Source organism: Pseudonaja textilis, chromosome 1 (assembly GCF_049901715.1).
Source record: "Pseudonaja textilis isolate UNSWEBS1 chromosome 1, rPseTex1.2, whole genome shotgun sequence".
NCBI lineage: Eukaryota > Metazoa > Chordata > Lepidosauria > Squamata > Elapidae > Pseudonaja > Pseudonaja textilis.
The window spans coordinates 223732043-223744336 of NC_141990.1; the positions used below are offsets into that span (position 1 = coordinate 223732043).

Consider the following 12294-nt stretch of genomic DNA (forward strand, 5'->3'; position numbering starts at 1 on the left):
TGTGTACTCAAGTACCTGTCCCTAAGATTTCCACATTGACATCTATTACTGGGACCTAAAAGAAACAAGTTTTGGCAGAATGCAGTGGTCATGAAACAGGATATGAAACTTTTGGTTTCCTTTCTTGAGTGCATGTGCTCTATGGCACCACTGGCAGTGAACCATTATTTTTCTCTTCCATATCCCTGAGTTATGTCCCTGAGGTCTTACAGTGTGGAAAAATTAGAAGAGGGAATGTAATGTCCCTTCAGGAATATAAAATAGAATACGTAACATCCCCTCCTCTTATTTTTCCACACAGTAACAACCGGATGATGAAGGACTAAAAGACTGTCTGGTCCCAAGTTATCCAGAGAATTTCTGTGGCCTTAAATTTATGTCTCCTTGGATCTAGCTGCAACACTACACCAATATACAAATTGGACTTGGGTTCTTTCGCACTTGAGTTTCGTGAACCAAAAGGTTGTTTAAAAGGCACAGGTTGGCAGGCTTTCTGGAAAAATTGCCAATAGCCATAAAGGTCATAATGTTGGCAAGCTATGTCCCTGATGGGCTTCAAAATATTCCTTTGCTGACTATCAGGTGGCAGCCTTGGAAGTAGAGTGGAGGAAAATCTGTGTTACCATTAAGAAGTGCTGATTTATCCTGTCAGAAATGTGAATATTCCAATTCTCAGTCTCACCGATTTTGCTAGTACTCCATAATTATTGCTGGAAGGAGAGCAATGGCTGGGACTCAAAGAGCAGAAGTACGCAGGTTCATAATGCGAGGTGCATTTCTAGGCAGCTCTCCTTTGCCCTGTTTTTGGAATGGAATAGCAGTAAATAGTGGAACTTGGTTCTCTTACAGATGACCTGAAAGGCATTGGATCTCAATTTTGAGATCTGACCCAAGAGATAAAGACTATTTTTTTTATTTCCATGTATAACAAGTTGAAGAAATCCTTCAGTTTCTGTATAGTATATTCATCATATTATATAAAGTAATTCATTATAATTCAGAGCAGAAAGAATTAATCTGGTTGCATAACAGGCTTTCATATCCATAAAAAAATGTAAACATGATATATTAAGTAAGTTGAGGATTGTGAAATATTGTCTAAGCTAGATTCTTTCATTTCAAAAGGAAGAGTTTCTTCTGATGCTTTTAAATATATCCAAGCAGACTTGTTTATTTAATGCAACAGAGATGTAAAAAAATAAAAAATAAAAGGAACCCATTCACAAAAGGAAGGAAGGAAAAAGAAAGGCAAATGTTTGTTTCAAATGTCCTTTAAACAGTTGCCAAATCCTCCTTTCCAGAGAAAAGAGTCAGGTAAGAGAGAAAATGAGGACTCAAAAACAGAAGTAATCCTTCTTTTAAATAGCATCCAAAAAGTGAATAGAAAGAAGGAAATGGAGCAAAGAGTGCAGTGTTTTAAACACAAGAAACTTTAACCTAGTGCTTCTTGCTTATCTTAAAGTATGCTGTTTTCTTCAACTTTTCTGCTAAAATTTATTGTTTTAATATAAAAGTATCTATTGTTCAGCTAAAATGCCTCTCAGGATAACGAGATGAAAAATTGTGTTAAAAAATGGAATGCATGGGAGGGGGGAAAAATCTCCCCAAAATAGCAAGGTTCTATTCATTTAGCAAAGACAAAGAAAGGCATATCTAAGTTTCACCCTTCTGATAGCTTTTGAACCAAATTAACTACCTGGCTCTTCTCAAACCACCTGCATAAGATGACCATTAGGGGCCAGCATCAATGGGCTCTTCCCTGGCCCATACAATGACAAGGTTCTCATTCTTTCCCCTGAGCTTTCTAGCTGAACTGCTTCTTCTTGCTGAGTCCTTGGGCCAATTTTGCCTAGGGGCAGAGGGCATGTGAAAGAATGAGCATTGGTGACTGTCAAGGAAATGGGGGCTTCCCAAGGACATCTCACCCAGAACCAGCATATTTATAAAGCAATATTCACTCAAAGGAGCAGAGTTTTTCAGTCAAAATGCCTTTAAGATGTGTGAATTAATCCCTGTTCTGAGAGTTGAAGTTTAAACATCTTAAAGTCGCCAAGGTTGAGAAACACTGCAATACAGCTTAAGCAAAGAACTGTTTGGATTCAAAACAAACCTGTAAAACCCCCTCCCCAGCTAGCCTGCTTGCTATAGGCATGTTCTCATTTACCTGACCAGAAGAAGCTCCACCAGTGACTTGCAGCATTTTTTAGAGTCACCAAGTCATTGCCAGATGACAGAGATCTTATTCATACAACAATGGGTGAATGACTTTGGAAGATGTTCTAAATCACTTGAAGGGAAATGGCCTTTGTCATTTAACCACAGCATGGACTGAAAACTCCAGGCATGTGCTCAGAAAGAAAGTTTAAAAAAACTATTTAGCCTGTGTCTGGGGAGAAAAACACAGTTTTATCCGTAGCTTACAGAGAAAAGTTATTGCTAGGACAGTGTTAACATTTCTCAGTCTGACTGCACCCTTGAACAAGAGCAAGAATGGTTAATGGAGGTTATTTCTCCATGTGTTTAACTACAGTGATATTATTTGCTTTTAAGAGATGGGATATTAACATGAGGTTTCTAAAACCCACGAATAGACTCTCATATATTAATGCTGTTATATATTTGCATACTTGAAATACTGCCTTTTGATTAGTCCGTCAATACTGCCTTTTGATTGGTCCACCTTATATATTTGAATACTTGTAATACTGCCTTTGGATTGGTCTGTCTGACGGTGGGAAATTCAAGGAGCCGTCATTGGCCGTGAACCGCAAGCAGCCGCGATAAAAGAGGCTGCCGCAGCTCCGCGGCAATTCAGTTTTGAAGAGACTAAATAAAGAGCTGAAGTCACACTGGTCTCGAGTCGATCTTTCCTGTGACATAACACTGGCGACGAAGGTGGCATTCTGAGACGAAGGAGACCAGTGAGCAAGTGGCAACAAGAATTGAGCGAAGAAGAAATGGCCGGCAGCAACTCACCACCTGCACTGTTCAACCCAGCAACGGAGGACTGGGACTCTTACATCGACCGATTCCTCATGTTCATGAGGTGAACATGCAATGAGTTACAGGGGATATCCGATAACAGGAAGAGAGCCCTGTTCCTGACCCACTGTGGACCCACAGTCTTCAAGATGGCCAAAGCGTTGGCAAAACCCCAAGATGTGAAGCAGATGGCGTGGCCAGATTTGGACAGAGTGCTGTGAGCCCATTATGCGCCAGCCGTCTCCAGCCTCATCCGGAGGCACGAATTTTACAAACGAGACCAGAAAGAAGGTGAGACCATAGGAGATTTCGTTGCGGCTCTAAGAAATATTGGCGGAGCATGCGACTTCCTCAATATGGATGAGGCCATGCAGGACCGCATGGTCCTTGGACTCAGAGATCACACCTCTCAGAGCCGGTTACTGACCAGACCCAACATAACAGTAACCGAGGCTATCGCAGAGGCTACCGCAGCTGAAGCAGCGCAGAAATCAGCAGCCACCACGCAGAAAATGAACAGAGCAACACAGGAAACTCTAAAAGACCCCAGCACAGCTTGAGACAAGAAGCCAGAGGGGATGCAAAAGACCACTGCCACAACACACCACGAGGACATCGTATCTCTGTCCGAAACCGATGAGGAGGAAGAAGGGATCAACAGACTCCAGTCGGAAAAAAGCAGACGAGACCAAAGAAAACGGAAATGAAAATTCCGTTGTGCCGGGTGCGGAGGGGACCCCGCACGTTCCGAGTGCCATTTCCTTGATGCTGTTTGCAGGCACTGTGAAAGACGGGGACACATAGCCTGGGTCTGCCGCAACAGAAACAGCTACAGCCCTAGACGATGAGGGAACACCCCCCCTCCCAGAACGAGAGAGAGAGACAGACAGGGAGCCATTGGAGCCAAGAAAACAGAAGCAAGCGTTTCAATGAGACCAACAGAAAAGAGGAAACACACCAGACAATAATCATTGGCCATTTGAGCGCAACCAATGCAAGAAAAGTGCACGTACAAGTCACCATAGAGGGACAGCCATGCAAGATGGAGGTGGATTCCAGTTCATATCTTTCCATGGTATTGTGGAACACACTAAAGAGCCTGATACCAGATATGCAAAGAAAAGAATTAGAAAGGCAAAACTAACACTGAAAGACTACCAGGGAAACAGGATTCCCGTAGTCGGACTCGGACATTTCCAAGTCAAGTTCAAAAGATACACGGCAATCCTTCCATTGATGATAGTAGACCAGGATTGCCCCAGTCTGCTAGGACTCAAATGGTTCGCACCCCTGGGAATCGGAGTGACCGGGATCAACACGTCACCGAGATGGACTGGGAGGAGAGCCTGATGAAGGAATTCCAGGACGTTTTCGATGGAAAACTAGGCAAATACCAAGGGTCCCCTATCTCATTTAATTTGAATCCTAACATAGCCCCAATCAGGTTGAAGACAAGGCGAGTCCCTTTCGCATTAAAATAAAAAATCGATGAGCAATTGGATAAACTCATTGCACAGGGGGTATTAGAATCAATAGACCACGCAAGGTGGGAAACCCCAATCATGACTCCGATTAAGCCAGATGGGTCCTTGCACATCTGCGGAGACTATAAGGCCACCCTCAACCACGCGCTACAACAAAGTGCATACCCTGTTCCGGTGGTACAACACCTCTTACATTCGTTGGGGGGAGGAAAAGTTTTTGCGAAGCTCGACCTTGCACAAGCGTACCAACAACTGCCAGTTGACCCAGAAACAGCAGAGGCACAAACGATTGTGACTCACAGGGGGGCATTCAAATGCAAAAGACTGCAATTTGGAGTCAGCGTGGCCCCAGGGGTGTTCCAAAGCTTGATGGAGCGCCTATTACAGGGAATCAAGGGGGTGGTATCATATTTTGATGATGTACTGGTATCAGCCAGGGACAAAAAACAACTGGAAAGCCGCCTCAGGGAAGTCTTACAAAGATTTAAAGAGGCAGGACTCAAAGTGAAAAGAGAGAAATGCCAGCTAGCCACCAATAAGGTGGAATTCCTGGGGTACCTCATAGATAAAGAAGAGATCCAACCCATGGAACAGAAAATCAGAGCAATAAAAGAAGCTCCCAGGCCCCAAAACAAAACAGACTTACAAGCATTTCTTGGACTTATTAATTTTTACAATGTCTTTTTGCCGCAGAAGGCAACGACGGTGGAACCGCTACACAGGTTGCTGGATAAGAAAGCTACCTGGACCTGGGGGTGACGAGAAGAAACCGCATTCCAGGAAATCAAAGACTTACTGACATCAGACTCTGTGCTGATCCAATACAGTGAAACCTTGCCACTAACACTAACCTGCGATGCATCACCATTCGGCATCGGGGCCATACTCAGCCACACTTTACCAGATGGAAGAGAAGCACCAATCATGTTCTACTCCAAAACACTATCCAAGGCAGAGAGAAATTACAGCCAATTGGACAGAGAAGCGCTAGCCGCAATCACTGGAGTCAAACGATTCCATGAATACCTCTATGGCAGGACCTTTTCACTGATTACAGACCACAAGCCGCTTCTAGGAATACTCGCAGGGAACAAGGCCACCCCCAACATATTGTCACCACGAATGACAAGATGGTCCAAGTTCCTTGCCGCATACAGCTACAATTTGATCCACTGGCCAGGGAAGAACATATCACACGCTGATGCCCTGGGCCGTTCCCCCCTACCTGAATTGGAAGATGACCCAGCACCAACCACATCCACTCTACAAATCGAAACATTACCAAACCTACCCATAACCGCATCAGACATCGCAAAAGAAACCGCAAGAGACAAAAAGCTGGCGCAGATTTTAAACTGGGTAGGTAAAGGGTGGCTGGAAACTGAAAATGACGAGACTTTTAAGCCATTCTTTTAAGCCATCATTCATTTTAAGCCAGACAAACTCTTGATTTTGAACTCTTGATTTTGAAGGGATGTGTACTATGGGGGGGATCGGGTTATCATACCGGAAATACTAAAGGAAAAAGTACTGTATATATTGCATGAAGGACACCCAGGTATTGTAAGAATGAAATCCCTGGCCAGGAGTTACGTATGGTGGCCAGGGATGGATAAGGATATTGGGACATGGGTGGAAACATGCACACAATGCCAACAATCCAGACCTACCCCCCCTTCTGCACCTGTCCTCGACTGGGAAACACCAAGGGGCCCCTGGTCGAGGATACACATAGATTTCGCAGGACCCACGAAAGGACATACATTTTTGATAGTAGTAGATGCTTACTCCTATTGGCTGGAGGTTAGCGTCATGCACTCCACGACAACAGAAGCCGTAATCAGACAGCTGAGGAAATTGTTCGCAACACATGGGTTACTGGATCTATTGGTCTCAGACAATGGGCAGCAGTTCACGGCGTTGTCATTTGAAAGGTTCCTTGCCAAACAGGGCATAAGGCATGCCCTAACAGTGCCGGGCGACTGGCTACAAACAGACAGGAGGAACGCATGGTTCGGTATACTAAAGAGACACTAGATAAATTAAACACAGGTGACATACAGGAGAAAATCTATAAACTGCTAACTATACAGCATATCACACCAAACACAACAACTAATAAAAGCCCAGAAGAACTATTGATGGGCAGAAAATTAAGGTCACACCTAGATAGATTACACCCCACATACAGCCCTGAAAAGCCAACAGACTCCTCCAGTAAATACTGTACATTTGGAATAGGGGACCTGGTCTATGCAAAAAACCTCACGAGGGACCCATTTGGATACCAGCAAAAATAACCCAAATAACAGGACCCCGGTCATACAGAGTAGAGACAGAGGATGGAAGAAACTGGAGGAGACACATAGACCAACTGAGATCAAGAACACTAACGAGAAATGCTAACAAACCTAAGGGCGAAGGGGAAGATCACGCAAACACACAAGAACCACATCAAACATTAAATGATAATAATAACCAAACCAGAGATGGGGGAGACCCCTCAAACACAAATGAAAAGGGAGAGGGAGACCCTCCACAAACACGAGAAACAACGAAACAAAGCCTAACAACAACTCACCAACCAACACCACCAGTAGCCCCAGTAAGAAATCGCAATTACTTACCTGCAGACGACTTCGGAAGAAGGGAGCAGGCAGCGGAGAGTCAACACGAAGCCACTCCTGGAGGGAGCAGCCAAGCTGACTCAACCAGCCCGGGTAGACCAGGTGGGAGCAGCATGGCTGACTCACTCTTCCAGGAGGTTCCACGGAGAAGGACAGGAGAAACAGCGATCCCATCCGAACCGGCCGAAGACAACACCGCAACTGAATTGCGCAGGTCAAGTAGGAACCATAGAAGCCCTGCCTACTTACATGACTACATAACGTAGGTTGCACTAAACCAAATGGGGAGGGGTGTTATATATTTGCATACTTGAAATACTGCCTTTTGATTGGTCCACCTTATATATTTGAATACTTGTAATACTGCCTTTGGATTGGTCCATCTGACGGTGGGAAATTCAAGGAGCCGTCATTGGCCACGAGCCGCGAGCAGCCACGATAAAAGAGGCTGCCACGGTTCCGCAGCAGTTCAGTTTTGAAGAGACCAAATAAAGAGCTGAAGTCACACTGGTCTCGAGTCGATCTTTCCCCCGACATAACAAAAGCCTACAGGGGACGCGGTGGCTCAGTGGCTAAGACATTGAGCTTGTCGATCAGAAAGGTTGGCAGTTCGAATCCCTAGCACCGCGTAACGGAGTGAGCTCCTATTACTTGTCCCAGCTTCTGCCAACCTAGCAGTTCAAAAGCATGTAAAAATGCAAGTAGAAAAATAGGGACCACTTTGGTGGGAAGGTAACAGCGTTCCATGCGCCTTCGGCGTTTAGTCATGCTGGCCACATGACCACAGAGACGTCTTCAGACACCTTAAAGGTTCCCCTTGCACATATGTGCTAGCCTATATTTGTATCAATTTATCTACAATATGGCTGTAGCCATTCAAATTTCTTGGCACCAATCCAGAGCATCTTTGTATGTATGTTTGCTTGTATGCATGTGTTGCAATATCATGACACATGTGATTTTGTCAAGTGGAGAAAGGTAACAAAATCACCACTGGGTTGTTTTGTTTTACTTGGGGAGAAGTGATCATTAAGGACAATTAGCACAGCTCTGTCTTTGAGGCTGTACACTAATGAGGCATCATAGATGTCCCTGGGATACAGAGGTGTTCATTCTTTTTTCTTTAAAGGAAAACTCTTGTCAATATGGTGAAATGGATTAGTATAATTTATGGGGAATGGCATTCACAAAGAGTTCTGTAACCTAAAATAGCTTAACTTTGGGAGGTACTATTTCTTGCTTAAGGGGTGATGATTACTCTGTATTTACTTATCCAGCACTCAGCCCTTTCTTTATATGCCTCACTTTATAGATATCAGATTGAACTTCAACAGCTTCATTGTAGAGATGCTCCATGGTTTTCTAAGAAGGTTTCTCTGCACTCATCCCCTGCCAGGGGCTGAATATTTCAACAAGTATTGCAACCCTTCTATGGAAAGCTTGCAGAACCTTTGCTCATAAATCAGAAAGACATACAAGTCTTGCCAGAAAAACACAGCCACCCTAGAGATGCTGCAGTCATAGAAACGGTGGCGTAGCAAGCAAGAGTGACCACTAGTAACCTCATTGCTATTAGTAGCCTTAGAGTATAATGAGCTCCCTTTGGCATTTGTGTGCTTGAGTAGGAGATGGGTCTTTTTTATTGGCATTTGAGACAGTGCCCAAAAGCTTCAGCTTCCATATCCATTCTAGGCTTCCTTGTTCCAGTTAAGAGAACTTTACATAATGTTCTATCAGGTGTTCTTGGAAGAATTTTAAGAGTTGGTGTAACCTTGCTGTAAAAGTTGATATTCATATTCCTTTCGGTCTAAGGAACTAAAAAGAGGAAATACATTTTCATCCAAAAGCTACCGTAATAGTAATTTAATTCAGTTACTTATCTTAAAAAAGCAAATCTTCATGAGGGGGCTACTGACCTCCCAGCCTGCTGATGGAGTTCCCAGGATCTCTGGTTGTCTATTGTTGGGCATAAGAGACCATTCATCAATTCTCTTCATTTTTTAAAGAGCTTGGCTACCTTTCATTAGGCATGAGAACCAATAAAATAGGACTAGAAGAGGTATGAAATGATGCTATTGTTCAAGTTTATAGTTCTTTAAATGAAGAATAAGGAATTATAGCAACATAGAATATTTACCATTAGGCAGCTCAAAAGACATTGTGGAGGTACTTTTTCCTCCATAACATATCCTTTTGTTTTACTAGAAGAAAAAGGTACAGCTGAGAAAGCACAGTAGATATGTTATAAATGGAGGATTTATTTGCTTGGCATTCTATAAAATTTGGAAGAAGTTAGAGTAATTGTGCAGTAAGTTTTGAATGGAACTATCCATAAACTGATGCATTTCCCTGAGTAGAAGACAGGAAGAAGCCAGATAATTTTTTTACAATGAGGATTCTTTAATATTTATTTCAGATGTTGTAAGTAATTTTAAAAATTCTATCTTTGGGTCTTTTTTGAAATCGTAAAAACCACTATCACTTTCAGAGGCTTTCTTTAAAAGCCTATGTTGTTATAGACTAGTGGATGGTAAATCTAAATTCATATTTACATCCAGCAATCTGTGTTGAAATGCCCAGTGGACGGGAACATTAATAATATTATATTTTAATGTATTGTGGCTGCCATGGGCAGGGGTGGGGGTGTAGAAGGGAATATGTATGAGTTTTTATGTTATGGATTTTTAATGTAAGCTACCTGGAGTCACTTCTGTGTCTGCTGGATGACCATATAAATTTGTTTACTAAATAAGTACATTAGAAAGGGTCATGAATTGGAGCTGAATGCTGAGGTGTGTCTGCATCGTTCTTTGACTGCTTCCATCTTGCAATGCAGAAGTAACATATTTTGCATACCAAAGTCTCTAGTACAGGTCATTTCTGAAAGGATCGCACCTGGGGTATTTTGTTTTGTTCTGTTTTTTTTTTTTAAATCATACAATGCTACCATTTCCACACTTGGCCATCTGAGCCAGGCGGCCTTGTCCATACCATGTTTATTTGAGTCCACAGCTTCTAGTTGACCAATGATTATTACTTTCATCGCAGAGAGAAGACAAACTCCAATGGGCCTAGAGAATGACAGATGGAAGACACAGTGAAGCCTTTTAACGAGATTCCCTTGAGTTGAGCTGTATTCTAAATGCATCGTCATAATCCACCATCTGCAGATAGGATTACCTTTGGGCACAGTGGAAAATTTAAAAGAGTAAAGGTGAAGTCACCGTCTTCTGCCTGTAGAACTTTGTCCTATAGGACTAGTTGGGTGGGAATGTGATGCTTCTCTACTGTCTAGCTCAAAAGTGATTGCTGAAAAAATGAAGGGATTATTCAGGCCTAATTGACTGATTGCCCTTGCAGCCTCCAATGCTGCCTTCATGTATTGCTTCCATACAATTTCATTCTCATCATCCTCAGCCACCATGCATATAATTGGAGATTTGCTCCAATCATTTTTTTTTTCTGGTGGGGGAGAGGAAATGTCTCCTCCACCTTGTAAAACTGTAAGTCAAGCAGTTTCAATTGGAGTAGTTATGAAAAACTGTTTCAGTATGGGATATCAAGTCCATAAGGGATAAACTGCCTTAACAGAGCCAGTCTAAAAGATTTTTTTAAGCAGGGTCTGTGTTCCACGCATTAACTAATCATTCTGTTTGCTATTTGCATTGCCCTGGGAGTTGAGAGTGGAAAGAACTCTCACGTTGGCTTTTATCCCTTGGCAGGTAATGGAAGCCTGTTTCCCTTGCCTCTCGAGAAAACAAAGAGGAGAGATGCTTACTATCAACTTGAGGTGTTGCAATGGCTTCTTTCTTCCCTGCTAGAAAGACAAGTTTCCAGTTCTTGCTTCTTTTGGCATCTCCCTTCCTTTGGTTTTCAATCAGGCAGAGATGTAGTTTAATATCCCCTACCCTAGCAAGATTCATGCTTTAGATATGCTGAAGTTACAACTTTTGCCATCCTTAACCAGCTAGGGAAGGTTGGTACAGCTCTTGTAGGGGTGTTTAAGATTGTGCATTAAAAATTCTGTTGAACATAAGCCTGCAAAATAGTACTTCTCTTATACGAAGATCTTGTGCATGGTTTTCATTGGGGTTGCAATGCATTAACTATAATGCAGTTCCATGTCAACGGAGGTGCAAGGGTGGGGCAGAGCATGGGAATATCCCATACCATTTTCATAAGTGTTCAGAGCCATGGAAGACGCTGATGTTTTATAAGTAATAAATATTACTATTGTTATAGAATAATGATATAAGCCATATGGCGGAAAAGATTCTCTACTAAGTTACTGAACTATGAATCGCTCACAGTTACCGTTAAGCATAACTGGGGGGTGGGGGTGGAAAATGGAATTAGCATTAGAAAATGGAATTAAATGGAATCCTGGTTCTGGTTGCTCTACTTTCTTCCCTTAGCTGAACTCCTTTTTGGATTGTCTGCTCGGCCACCCCCTCCTGTGCAAGCCACATGGTGCGGGGGCACCTGAGCCTCTGCAGACAAAGGCTGCTCTGTGGGCCCCATTGGCTAGGAATTGCCTTTATTCTTTGTTGGAAGAAACACTTGTCATTTGTTTTTTTACACACCAGGCTCCTGTTCTGCCCGCCTGTGATTGCTTCTTTCTCGCTTTTGTGCTCTTTTTCTTCTCTCGCTTTGTAAACAAGCGCGGGGTTTAAAGGAAACCCTTCCTGAGGAGAGCCCCATTCCCTTCCCCACACTTGCATTGCCAATGAAATGGAACCGTGCCACCACCACTCGCCCAGTTGGTGCAACTCCACCAGAGACAGGTCTTCAAGTAACAATATCAACAGTTAGCTATTCGTATAGAAAGGATTTGGCATGGTTTTTAATGCATGATCTTAACCCTCTTCTCAACAGTGATGTCACCCTTCCCTGATCTGGCTGGTAGATTTGTATAGTTCAGGCCATATTGATGTGTGGATGTGAACAGTATCCCCCAAAGATGCAGTGTATGATGGCTGTAAAAAAAAAAACCCTCTACACTTTTGTGCTATGCATTTCTTTGGTCTCATGCTGCAGCCCTTATCTGAAAACAGCATACCTAGCAGCCTCCCGGTCTTCCATTCATGCCAATGCAGCCTAGCATAACCTTAAATTCTGTACATAAAAGAGCCAATGTTTTTTCATGTGTGTTTATCGCCCAGTGTTTTGAAACCAAACAGGAGCATTCCAGCTGGTGTTTC

General features: G+C 43.0%; 1 long non-coding RNA gene across 1 annotated transcript in view; it reads left to right on the plus strand.

Moving 5' to 3' along the window:
- The window catches only part of LOC148128040 (uncharacterized), a 20197-nt gene extending 9876 nt beyond the window's left edge, over positions 1 to 10321 (plus strand). Inside the window, exon 2 of the long non-coding RNA XR_015740846.1 lies at positions 10142 to 10321. This is a non-coding gene — a long non-coding RNA (uncharacterized LOC148128040). The remainder of the gene's footprint in view (positions 1 to 10141) is intronic.
- The last annotated feature ends 1973 nt before the right edge of the window (positions 10322 to 12294 follow it).